The 13,736-nt window shown below is 41.0% G+C and overlaps 1 protein-coding gene across 1 annotated transcript in view; it reads left to right on the plus strand.

The window, feature by feature from the left end:
- Positions 1-2,167: 2,167 nt before the first annotated feature.
- LOC125459470 (mucin-6-like) overlaps positions 2,168-13,736 on the plus strand; it is a 224,983-nt gene continuing 213,414 nt past the window's right edge. The window contains exon 1 of the mRNA XM_048545971.2: positions 2,168-2,238. The gene's annotated coding sequence lies outside the window, so the exon portion shown is untranslated. The remainder of the gene's footprint in view (positions 2,239-13,736) is intronic.

Consider the following 13,736-nt stretch of genomic DNA (forward strand, 5'->3'; position numbering starts at 1 on the left):
ACTGTTGTTGTTGGTGATCTGATATACAGTATGACAAAAAATGCATTGAGTTACATACTAATATGTCAGCTGCCTCAGTATAGAATCCCTCCAGTGCTGATAGATGCCATTTGAGTCCGCATTGACCATTTGAAGAGCCTCCCATCCTGTCTCCATAATCCCACATTTACCATAGTTAACCTACCTAGTCTGCATACTATGGGGCAAAATAGTATAGCCAATCTATCTAACCTGCAAATCTTTGGACTGTGGGAGGAAACCAACACAGATACAGGGAAAACAAACTCCACATACACATTCATTCACGGCTGGAATCAAACCTGGGTGCCAGCGATGCTAACCACTGAGCCACCGTGCTGCCCCAAAGTTATGTAAATGTTATGTGTAAGTTATGTGAATCTTACTTCCAGTTTGTTATTCTAGTACCTTGTTGATAGCAGCATTGAGCTAATCCTGGAAACTATTTGCTTTATTGGATGTGCTTTATTGATGTGCTTTGGAAGACGAGGGAGAATGTAGAGTAAGTGATACCTTGACAAAAGTGAGTAAACAGATAACATTCATACAGCTGTACACAAATAATGACAGTGCTAAGTCACACAACTCACTCAGGGAACTCCTTTGAAGGGGTTCTAAGTTTAATATTTCTGATCATTAGGCCACTTTTGCTTAAAGTTCTAAGGGAAAAGTACCAAGAGAAGCTGGAAAGTTTGATCATGCAAGTTTGAATCTTAACTAGCTTTCTTCTACTGAATTGGAGCCAACCATTGTACCAAGTCACTTAATATCTGAGATAACAAGGTGTAGAGCTGGATGAACACAGCAGCCCAAGCAGCATCTGAGGAGCAGGAAAGCTGAAGTTTCGGGCCTTGACCCATCTTCAGAAATGTTAGCTTTCCTGCTCCTCTGATGGTGCTTGGCCTGCTGTGCTCATCCAGCTGTACACCTTGTCATCTCAGATTCTCCAGCATCTGCAGTTCCTACTATCTCTGAAACACTGTTAATATCTCGTGATCTTGCCGTTGTTTTACTTTGATGGTATGCCCACTGACCTCTGATGCTCCCTCCATAGCTGGCTTCCTGCCTGAAGCTTTCAATTTGTTCTTAGCCTTTCCAAAGCTTTCTCAAATAGTGATAGGTCTCCCCCCCCATCTAATTCAACATTATTGCTGATTTGTGGGGACCATTCATTCCTTCCATTCAGAGTCTGCTCTCACAAATGTAGACATTATTAGAGTTTTTCGGCATACTGCTTGTGAATTATATAGAAGGGTGAAAGAAGGAAGTCTGGACTAACCAAATGCCTGTGAACATTTCCTGACTCAGACTTAAGTTCCAAGTCATGGCAATCCACGAAATATTGAGTGCTGACAACATTTGCTGCACAACTAGCACACACTGGGTGGCACAGTGGCTCAGTGGTGAGCACTGTTGGCTCACAGCGCCAAGGACCCATTTTGATTCCACCTTTGGGCAACTGTTTGTTTGGAGTACACACATTCTCCTTCTGTCTGTGTGGTTTCTGCCAGGTGCTCTGGTTTCCTTCCACAGTCCAAAGACATGCAGTCTAGGTGAATTGGCCATGTTAAATTGCCATAATGTTCAGGGTTATGTAAGTTAGGTGTGTTAGCCATGGGAAATGCAGTGTTACATGGAAAGGGTAGGGGTTTTAGTCTGTGTGGGATGCTGCTTGGAGTGTTGCTGTGATTTGTTGGACTGAATGGCCTGTTTCCACACTGGGGATTCTATGATAACCACCCAAAGTGTGGGAGGGATTCTACTGGGTCACTTGACCTCATTTATAGGAACCAACTATCAGCTTTAAAGAAAATGACTTTTAAATATTGGGGTTCACTTTCTACCAGTGGTAAGGCTAGGTGACTAATATGTTATCGGAGGAAATGGAGAGACAAGATTGGATGGTCAGATAGCAGTTTTTTTTCCCTGGTATGTAAGTGTTGATTGATAATAAATATCATTACGTGTTCCTTTTACAGCTCCAAAAAGAGCCGTCTGTACCACGTGGGGAAGAGGACATTTCAAAACTTTTGATAATTTGATGTATAATTTTTTCAAAACGTGCAACTACGTTTTTGTCAGCGAATGCGCAGATCATTTCCCAGATTTCAGCATTCACTTTCGCAGGAAAAATACTGGGAATATCAAAAGACTGCTGATTCAAATATATAGCACAACAGTCAGAGTGGAATATGGAAGAATTGAGGTCAACGGTCAGCAGTAAGTTTCTTTCACATAATTCACAAGGCATTAACCCAAGCATTATTGTTCAAAAATATAACAAGTACTGGCTTCACAGCATAAACTACTAAATACCCACAAATAGTGGATTGTAAACAGGATTCCTAAACATTTTTAACAGGTTGACAAATTAATCCTCCAGCTGTTGCCCAGGTAACTCCCAAAATTAACACCACAGGAAAAAGAACACATCAAAACCTTAGTCCAGGTAGTCACTGGTTTGCAAACGTGTTCCGTTCTTGAGTCTGTTTGTAAGTGTGTAAGTTGGATCACACTGCAGGACAATATTATTTAGCTGTTTTGTAAGTATAAGGAAGTGTTCACATATCAGATCTTTAAAATTAATCCTAATAAAACCTTGTATGGGATTGCGTTCATATATCAGATGTTTGTAAATCGGGAGTCCTGTGATTTGAAATTTAGGAGATGGCAATACATTGACACTATGATGTCACTGTATAACAGTGGAACCTGTGACACCTGTGCATTGAATGTACGGTGCTTAAACTATCAAATATTGAGCCATGTGCTAAATGCTAAATATGGTTCAAGTTTTATTCTAGAATTCCAGGTGATGAAGTAGAAAACTAAAACCAATCTTTACACATATTTTAAGCATTTATTTATATAGCTGACTATTAACAGCATTTACCTCTTCCACAACTATGGTTTTGCGCTGTCTATTTGTAGAGGCACGAGAGGACCTCCACAACAGCACACAGCAACATTCAACTAAACACAGTTAATACATAATTTATAAATCCAAGTACAGGTCAGTTATCACAGAGTGCTTGGAATTTGGATGCTGAATACATGCAAGATTCAATTTAGCATAAAAGCCAGTGCAAAGTTGGAATAATGTGGGAACAGGAGCAAGCCCAGATAGCCAGAGTGTTTAAATTGGGTATGACTAAAGGTCAAAGGGGTATAGTTTAACAGGGAGAATGGGATTTGTGTAGCTGAATCACTGATATTGAAAAGAGATTTGGTGTGTTGTTTAATAGCAGTGAAACAAATAATTGCAAGGGAGAGCATCTGATATTGATGGCTCTTGGTTATAATTGCCTTGAAAATTTGTGCCTCAGAATCCCTTGATGTTGAGTAAAGCAGCAGAAATTACAATTGCAAACACAATCCTGCTGACCCTGCGAAGTCTTTCTTACAGGCATCTGGGGCCTGGAGCCAAAATTGAGACAGCCATCTTGCAAACTAATCACACAACAGTCTAGCATAGTCATACAAGCAGAATCATACCTTACACCCAATATTCAATATAACACCATCACTGGCCCCAGGCATGTCTTGTCACACCGACATGGAAAACACAGCAGAGATGGTGACAGTGGAGTATAGGTGGGAGAGTGTCATTTTGGAAGTACTTAATATTGACTGTGGACCCCACAAAGTCTAATGGCATCAAGTCAAACGTTGGCAGCTCCTGCTGATTACTATGTAATCCCGTCTTCTAACTAAAATGGGACAAACTTCTAACAGATTGAGCCATTCAAGTCTGAGCATCCATGAGGAGCTGTGGGCATTCAGCAACAGTCGAATTGTACTCCAATACAATCTGCAAACATCAATTCTCACCACCTCCCCTACTCTACCATTGCCATCAACTCAGGAAATCAACCCTAGTTCAAAGAAAAATGCAGAAAGGCATGCCAGGAACAGCACAGGTATATCTAAAAATGAGATGATAATCTGGTGAAACGACAGGTCTACCTACGTAGCAAACAGCATAACCAGCTTGTGATAGAGCTAAGCAATCAAACAACTAATGCTCAGATCTAACCTCTGCATTCTTGTCACAACCACTTGTGAACAGTGGTAAACAAATAAACAGCTCATTAGAGGAGGAGGAGGCTCCCCAAACATTCCATTCCTCAGTAGTGAGGGAGCCAATCCAATCGGTGCAAACTATAAGGCTTAACTATTTACAGCAATCTTTACACAGAAATGCCAGTGGATTATCCATTTCAATCTTCTATATTAGTCCCCAGCATCACAGATGGCTGTCAACAAAAATCTGAGAAACTGCATGCGCTGGAAATAAGAAATAAAAACAGAAATTACTGGAAAATCAACAAGTCTGTGGACAGAACTCAGCGTTATGTTTTGGGTCCAGTGACCCTTCTTCCAAACTAGCATATAAACAAGTGTTCAGCTGGTTCATTCCATGTGATATCAAGTAGCACTTAGAGGCACCAGATACTACTAGGCCTTTGAGCCCTGACAGAATCCAGCGATAATCCGAAAGAACTGTGCTCCAGATCTTGCCATACCCCAGCCAAGCTGGTTCAGTACAACTACAACACTAGTACCTGACAATATGGAAAAATGCATGGGTGTGTCCTGCATGCAAATACAGGATGGATCCCGCCCAACCGATTACTGCCCCATTAATCTACTTTCCACCACCTGTGAAGTGATGGAAGTTATCATCAACAATGCTATTGAGCTATACTCAGTTCAGGTTTTGCCAGGGCCTCGCAATTCAATTCCATCCTTAGTTCAAACATGTGCTGAAATTCCAGGAGTAGGTGTGATTGACTGCACTTGACATTCAGACCACATTTGACTGGCAGTGAGATCTTCAGTTTCAACACGGCAGCAAGCGAAGAAGTAGCAGTGGATTGACGACCCAGCACTTGAGCTGCAAAGCGGCAGCAAGAGAGGAGGCAGAACTATACACAGTACTCCAGCTGTGGCCTAACCAAATTTCTGTACAGCTTCATCATGACTCCCCTGTTCTTATAATCAGTGCCACAACTGATAAAAGCAAGTATCCCTTATACCTTCTTAACCACCCTATCAGTATGTCCTGCAACTTTCAAAGATCTGTGGACAAGCATCTCAAGATCACTGTTCCTCTGAGTTTCCTTGTGTCTTGCGTTTCATTGAGTACTCCCTTATCTTACGCCTTCCAAAATGCATCACGTCACATTTATCAGGATCAAATACCATCTGTCACTGATCTGCTCATGTGGTCAATCTGGTTTTATCCTCTTATAACAACATCTTATTCCTCATTGTCAATCAGCCGGTCAACCTTTATCTCATCTCCAAACTAATTTATCATCACCCTGACGTTCTCAACTATATCATTTAAGAATATCACAAACAAGAAGGGACCCAGCACTGATCCCTGTGGTACACCATTGCACACCAGGGTCCAGACACAGCCTTCTACCACTCTCTCTGCCTCCTGTCACAAAGTGAATTTAGATTCAACTTGCTAGGTTAACATATCGCATAAGCTTTTAATTTCTTTATCAGTTTCCTGTTGGGACCTTGTCAGGATCCTTGCTGAAATGCATATAAACTACATCAACTGATATACTCTTCCATACTGAAACAGTCAGTGTTCAAATGAGGTAAAACCTGGACAATATCCAGGTTCAGGCTGACAAGTGGTGAGTGATATTGACTCTACACAAATGCCAGGGAATGACCACCTCTAAAAAGAGAAATTTTAACTATCACCCTTTGACGTTCAATAACATTACTATCACTGAATCTCTAGCTTTCAGTATCCTGGGTGTTGATTTTTGCAAGTTCTCAATCAGTTATCTAATGTAGGCAGGTGGCAATTTATAGTAATTTTCTGATCGCTTGTTTGTTAAGAATCAGCAATTTAGAGCAGATACATTATTAATTGAATAAATTATGAGCTTCTTGTTGGTGATTAATATCCTGCCTGTCATGTGAGAGAGGCAGTTCAATTCCCTTACAAGAGCACTTGGAATTTCTGAGGTGGACTGGATAAGTAATGTGACAATTGAGAATGCTTCAATGATACTGACGTTGTTTTGCTAAATGGACGAATAAAGACATTCTTATGTCCCACATGTCTTGCAGAGTTCCATGGTACTCTTTGGTGGAAACCATCTTTGTTCTTCACTCAGGTTGATGTAGGGGAACTTCTGGTCTGCTGGATCCAAAGAAAAGGAGTTTGCAGAATGTGTACAAGATTTTTTTTGGAGAAGTTTGTGGTAGGAACCCACGAGGGAACAGGCAATTCTGGATTTGGTGATATGTGGTGAAGCGGACTTGATTAGGTAGCTGAATGTGAAGGAACCCCTTGGGGCATTGACAATGCGATAGAATTCACCTTGCAGTTTTGTGAGGGAGAGCTGGAATCATATGTATCAGTATTACAAGTGAATAAAGGCAACTACAAAGATATGAGGGAGCAGCTGACCAGAGTTGATTAGAAAAGGGGTCTAGCAGGGAAAATGGTAGAGCAGCAATGGCAGAGCTTCTGGAGGTAATTCAGGAGGCACAGTGGAAATTCATGCCAACGAAGACGAAACATGCTAAGGGGAGGACAAAGCAACCATGGCTGACAAGTGAAGTCAAGAATAAAAGCAAAAAGTACAATGTGGTACAGATTAATTGGGAAACCACGGGGTTGGGAAATCTTTAAAACTAGCGGAGGACAAGTTTAAAAAAAATAAGGGGATGGCTGAGAAAGTGAAATTTGAGTGTGAGTTAACTAGTAATATAAAAGAAGATTGCAGTAATTTTTTTAGATATATAAAAGTAAGAGAAAGACAAGAGTAGACATTGAACCACTGGAGAAGGAGTAATGGGGAACAATGAAATGGTGCAGGAAGTGAATAGATACTTTGCATCAGTCTTCAGGGTGGAAGACACCAGTAGCCAACCAGAACTTCAAGAGGCAGAGGTCAGAGTACGGCCATCACTAAGGAGAAGGTGTTGGAAAAGCTGAAAGGGCTGAAGGTGGATTAACCACCTGGATCAGATGGTCTACACCCCAGGGATCTGAAGGAGGTACTTGAGAAGATTGCTGTCTATCAGGAGTCACTGGAGGCAGGGAGGATCCCAGAGGACTAGCTGGCGAAGGTAGCACCACTGTTTCACAGAAGAGAGAAGAAAAAGATGGGAAATTATAGGGCAGTTAGCATGATTTTGGTGGTTGATAAGATTTTGGAGTCCTTTATTAAGGATGAGATTGCTGAGTGCTTGGAAGTATATGGTAAAATAGAGCTGAGTCAGCATGACTTCATTAAAGAGGTCATGCCTGACAAATCTGTTAGAATTCTTTGAAGAGATAACCAGTAGGTGAGATCAGGAAAAGCCGATGCATGTGATATATTTGGATTTCCAGAAGGCCTTTGACAAGATACTAAGCTGGAGACTTTTTTCTTTCTTTTTTTATTCATTCATGGGATGAGGGCATTGCTGGCTAGGCAACATTTATTGCTCATCCCTAATTTCCCAGAGAGTGGTTAAAGAGTCAACCACATTGCTGTGGGTCTGGAGTCACATGCAGGCCAGACCAGGTAAGGATGGCAGTTTCCTTCCCGAAGCTGCTAAGTAGGATAAGGGGCTATGGTGTTAGGAGGAAGGCAGAGGTCTGGATAGAGGATTGTCTGACTGGCAGGAGGTAGAGAGTCGGGATAAAGGGGTCATTTTCAGGATGGCTACCAGTGACAAGTGGAGTTCACAGCGGTCAGTGTGGAGACAATGACTATATATCAAAGATTTGGATGAAGGAACTGAGGCCATTATTATTAAGTTTGCACATGCCGCAAAGATAGGTGGGGGACAGGTTGTGTTGAGGAAGTGGAGAAGCTGCAAAAGGACGTGGACAAGAGAGGGGTCAGAGAAGTGGCAGATGTAATACAGTGTGGTAACATGCAAGGTTTATGCACTTTGATAGGAAACATAGGGGTGTGGACAATTTTCTAACCAGTGAAAAGTTTTGGAAATCTGAAGCACAAAGAGACTTAGGAGTCCTAGTTCAGGATTCTCTTAAGGTTAGTATGCAGGTTCATTTGGCAGTTAAGAAGTCAAATGCAATGTCAGTATTCCTTTCAAAAGGATTCAAGTACAAGTGCAGAGATGTACTGTTGAAGCTGTATATGATTCTGGTCAGACGCAGTTAGAATATTGTAAGAAGTTTTAGACCCTGTATCTAAGGAAGGATGTGCTGATCTTGGAGAGGATTCAGAGGAGGTTGACAATAATGATCCTTGGGTTGAAGGGCTGGGAGAAGTAATTGAGACCTCTTTCAAGGCTATCAATGCTATGTCCATCACCTGTCTTACGCCTCTTAGCCTATCATATGAGACAGCTGCTCTTGAGTCAGATGACGGTTGGCCCTTTGTCCACCTCCATTTGAAGATTAGTTTTCATTCCTTCTCAGACCAAAACTTGCTTACTTTCAATTGATAATGGAATAGGGTGACATATGAGTTGAGACCTCGATTCTTAAGACACCTTCTCTGTTTTGATACATTTACAAAAGGCTGGTTATGAATGTAACACAGTTAGATGAGGGCTCGGGCTACACAGGATATACTAAGTATGGAATGTTGAGTTAACTCAAGTTTAGGGAGGCTCCAGCATGAGGTTTACTATTGACAAGAAACTGAACTGGACAAGCCATATAAATTCTGTGGCTAAACAAGCAAGTCAGAGGCTAGGATCTTGCAATGAGTAATGTATCTGTACTCCCTAAATAATATACAAAGCACAAGTCAAGAATATGATGGAATACTGCCTACTTATCTGGAAGGGTGCAGATCCAACCACAGTGAAGAAGCCTAACACCATCCTGCATAAAGCAGCCTGCTTAATTAGCACCACATCCACAAACATTCAGTCCCTCCACCACCAAGTTCAAATAGCTGCAGTGTGTACTATCTGCAAGGTGCATTGCAAAAATTTACCAAAGCTCCCTAGACGATACCTTTCAAACCATGATCACAGTCATCTTGAAGGACCAAATGCAGCAAATGTATGGGAATACCACCACCTGCAAGTTCCCCTCCAAGTCAACCACCATCCTGACGTGGAAATATAACACTGTTCCTTCAGTGTAACTGGGTGAAAATCCTGAAACTCCCATCAATAATGACATTGAATAAAATGGTTCAAGAGAGCAGCTCACCACCTTCTTAAGGGCAACTTTGACTGGATAATAAATGCTGGCATGATGTCCACATTCCAGGAATGAGTTAAAAAATAATGTAACAAAGGTTTAGCATGCAGCCAGCATGATGAAAAAGACAACTAGGATGTTATTGTTTATTATAAGAGGAGTTGAAAATTAAAGTAAGGATGTTGTGCTTCAGTTATGAAGGGCATTGGTGACACCACATCTCATACGTTCAGTTTTAGCCTGCTTTCTTAAGTAAGGATGTAAATGCATTGCAAGAGATTCAGAGATAGTTTTGAAGATTGATCCCTGGAAAGATCGGACTGGCTGTGCTTGTTTTCTGTAAAGGTCAGACGAGCGAGTAGTGATTGCATTGAAATTTGTAAAGTTGTGATTGGTCTTGATGAAGTGAATGTGGAAAGGATGTTACCTTTTGTTTTCGAGTCCAGAACAAGAGTACACTGTTTGAGGACAAGCTTCAACCCCACTTTCCTGATTTCCCACTCCAACCAATTGATGCTCACTACCTTGCCTATCAAGAATGCATACAACTCAGTCTTGAATAAATTAAGTGAATTAAGCTCCATTACATGCTGAGGAACTGAGTTTGACAGACTCAAGACCCTCTGATAGAAAATAAATCCCCCTGATCTTTGTCAAAAAAGACAGACCTTCTATTTTTAAACTCCCTTCCATAGTTTTTGTCTCCTTCACAAAAGGAAATATTTTCCCACCTAATTAAGTTCCCTGAGACTCTGATGAATGGTCTAGGCCCGAAACGTCAGCTTTTGTGCTCCTGAGATGCTGCTTGGCCTGCTGTGTTCATCCAGCCTCACATTTTATTATCCCTGAGACTCTAATAAGTTTCAATATCATCTTTCGTTCTTGTAAATTCTAATGAGTATATGCTGAAACTTCCTTTGTATTCAAATCTACTAGAACCCCCTGAAACTAAGAAATGATTCTAACTCATATCTCTCTTATCTCCATGTTAGAATCATAGAATCTGTACAGTGTAGAAGCAGGCCATTTGATTCAGTGACTTGACACCAACCCTCTGAAGAACATCCCACCCATATCCACCTCCCTACCCTATCCTGTCCCCATAACCCTGCATTTCTCATGGCTAATCCACCTAACCTACAAATCCCTGGACACAATGGAAAATTTAGTATGGCCAAACCACCTCACCCGCCCTGCTTTGGACTGTGGGAGAAAACCAGAGCGCCTGGAGAAAGTTCATGCAGGCATGGAGAGAATGTGCAAACTCCACACAGACATTCACCCGAGGCTGGAATCAAATTCAGTCCCTGGTGCTGTGAGGCAGCAGTGCTAATCACTGAGCCACCGTGCCACCCAATGATGTTAGACAGGGAATTCTAGGATTATGGCCCAGTGACACTGAAAGAATGACAAAATATTTCCAAATAAGGATAGGAAGTGACTTGGAAAAGACTTTGGAAATTTTGTTGTTCCTAAGTATCTGAACTCTTGTCCATTTAGATGGTAGTAGCCATAAGTTTGGAAGGTACCACTGAAGGCATCTTTGTGAATTTCTGCATGAATCTGTAAATGACACAAACTGCTATAAATGTTCATTGGTGTTGGAGGGAGTGAGTGTCAAAAATGGTGGATGAGTACTAGTCAAGCATGTTGCCTGGTCCTGGATGGTGTAAAACATCTTGATTGATGTTGAAGCTGAATTCATCAAGGCAAATGGGGAATATTCCTTCACACTCCTGACTTGTACTCTTGTAGGTGATGGACAGATTTTGGGGAGTCAGGAAGTGAGTTACTTGCTGACCTGCTTTATTCATGTATTTATGCAAGTCATTCAATTTCTGGTCAATGGTAACCCCAGAATGTTGGCAGTGGTAGCATTTAGCAATTGTAATGCCATTGAATGATATTGGGTAAAAGTTAGACATTTTTTTGTTCCATGCGATTTATATGGCACAAGTATTACTTGCCACAGTTATCCTGGACCCTGCTTCATTAGGAGGTGAACTGCTGTAATATCTGAGGAGTCATGAATGATGCTGAATGTTGTGATGTCACCAGTGAACATTCCTACTTCTGTCCTTATGATGGAACAATGATCATTTATGAACCAGCTGGAGTTGGTTGGGTCTGGGATATGTCCCTGAAGATTTCCTGAAGAAATGTCCTGGAGCTGCCCTCCAATAACCACAAACATCTTCATTAAGAATGACTCCATCCACCAGGGAGTTTCCACCCGATTCCTATTGACTCTAGGGATCCTTCTACACTTGATCAAATGTGGCCTTGACACCAAGGGCCGTCAATTTCACTTTAATTTACCCTGTGGAATTCACCTCTTTTTGCCATGTTTAAACCAAAGTTGTAATGCAGTATCCAAATGTATTTAATGCCTTCAGCTATTCCTTGCTCTTAAGTGGGGTAGATAGATTGGCTGAAGCCCTCCAGATGTATCATCCACTTGACACTTGCAGCTTAAAATTGTTACAAATATTTCAGCCTTATCTTTGCACCAATGTATTGGAGTCCTGTATAATGGGGAATGGGGACATTTGTGGAGTGACCTCCTCCAGTGAGTTGTTTAATTATCTACCATCATTTACAACTGGATGTACCAGGACATAGAGCTTAGATCTGATCCATTGGTTCTGAAATTGCTTAGCTGTGTCTATCACTCACTGTTCATGATGTTTGACAAGCAAGTAGCCCTGCCTTGTAGCTTCGTCAGATTTATATCTCATTTTTAATTATGTTGCACTCTTCATGGGACCAGGGTTGATCCCCTGGCTTGATGGTAATGGTAAAGTGGGGGAAAAACTGCGCCATGTGGGTACAGATTGTGTTGGAATGCATTTGTCCTATAGCTGATAGCACACAGCACCCTAATGGATGTCCAGCCTTGAATTGCTAGATCTGTTTGAAATCTATCCTATTTGACATCAAGGACTCAGATCAGTGGACCAAAGGCAGGGTAGCAAAATTTGTAGATATCAAGATAATTGAGAAAAAATATTGTGAAGAAGACACAGTGGTTACAGTTGGATATGAATATGTTGAGTGAGTGAGCAAAATGTTGTTTATGGGAAATTGAGTGTGTTCATTTTGTGGGGAAGAATGAAAAAGCAGGGAAATTACTTTAATGCAGAATGTCTGTTCTCTACAGCCCTTTGACCTGTTACTAATTAAAAATCTCTCCTTTGCCTCCTTAAATTTACTCAACGTCCCAGCATTCGCCACACCCTGGGTGAATATTGAATTCCACAGATTCACAACCCTGAAATAGAAATAATTTATCCTCATTTCTGTTTTAAATCTGCTTGGCCTAAAACTATGACGTCTGTCTCGATTGCCCCGAACAGGAAACAACTTCTCTACAACAACTTTGTCAATCCTGTTTAGCATCCTATGTGTATGGATTAGATCTCCTCTCATTCTTCTAAATTCCAGGGAGTATAGGCCTAAAGTGCTAAACGTCCCTTCATAAAACAAACTGTTACCTCTGGAATCTATCTGATGAATTTTCTTCTGAACTAATCCAATATAACTACGTCCCTCCTAAAGTAAAAGGACCAAATGCACACGGTACTCTAACTGCAGTATCATAAATACCTTGTACAGTGCAGCAACACTTCCCTACTTTTGTAATCTCGTCCTTCAGTAATAAATACGAGGATTCCATTGCCTTCCTAATTACCTGCTGTACTGCATACTAGTGTTTTACAAATCATGCACAAGGACACCCAGATCCCTTTACATTGAACCACTCTTAAGTTTCTCTCCATTTAGATAATAAATTGCCTTTCTCTTCCTCCGAACAAAATAGATAACTTGACATTCACTCACATTAAACATGATCTTCTAAATTTTGGCCCATTCACCTAATCTATCATATTCATCTGTAAACTTCTCATTATTTCATTACAAATTAGTTTCCCATCTATTTTAGTGTCATTTTTTACAAGAGTCAGATGAAGCAAACAATAAATATTTTCTTAGATAACCTCCTAATCTCTAGCATATGCTGACCTTGCATTTCAATCATGAATTAGGGGGCAATTTGTGGTCAATTGTAAATTGTAGCAATATATTAAATTGCATAAATTACTGCAACAGATATGACTTGGCAGTCCAGCCAGTATACATGTACTCAGCCTCAGTTTCATGGCCCTCAAATCTCTGTCTTGAGAATTTCACCTGTAGGATTCAGCCTGATCATCAGCTGACAGTGGTACATTACCAACATGATTTCTACTGACAAGGCTTCAGAATGGCACACATCTGCAGAAACTCCTTTAATTTGCTTAAGATGTCCTTGATAATGTAAATTCACTTGCATTTCTTCAAGTGATGAAATCCCTGTGACAACTGTTTGCTTATTGTCATTTCTGTAACTGGCCTTTGTCTTCTTCAGTTTGCTTATATTGCACCATTGGAGTTGTCATCATTATCTGAACTTTGGTAGTGCCATGTCATTTTATATTTCCAGAAGGCCTTAGATAAGGTGCCGCACAGGAGGCTGCTAACTAAGAGCTCATGGTGCTAGAGCCAAAGTACTAGCATGGATAAA

This window comes from Stegostoma tigrinum, chromosome 17, assembly GCF_030684315.1.
Source record: "Stegostoma tigrinum isolate sSteTig4 chromosome 17, sSteTig4.hap1, whole genome shotgun sequence".
Classification (NCBI taxonomy): domain Eukaryota; kingdom Metazoa; phylum Chordata; class Chondrichthyes; order Orectolobiformes; family Stegostomatidae; genus Stegostoma; species Stegostoma tigrinum.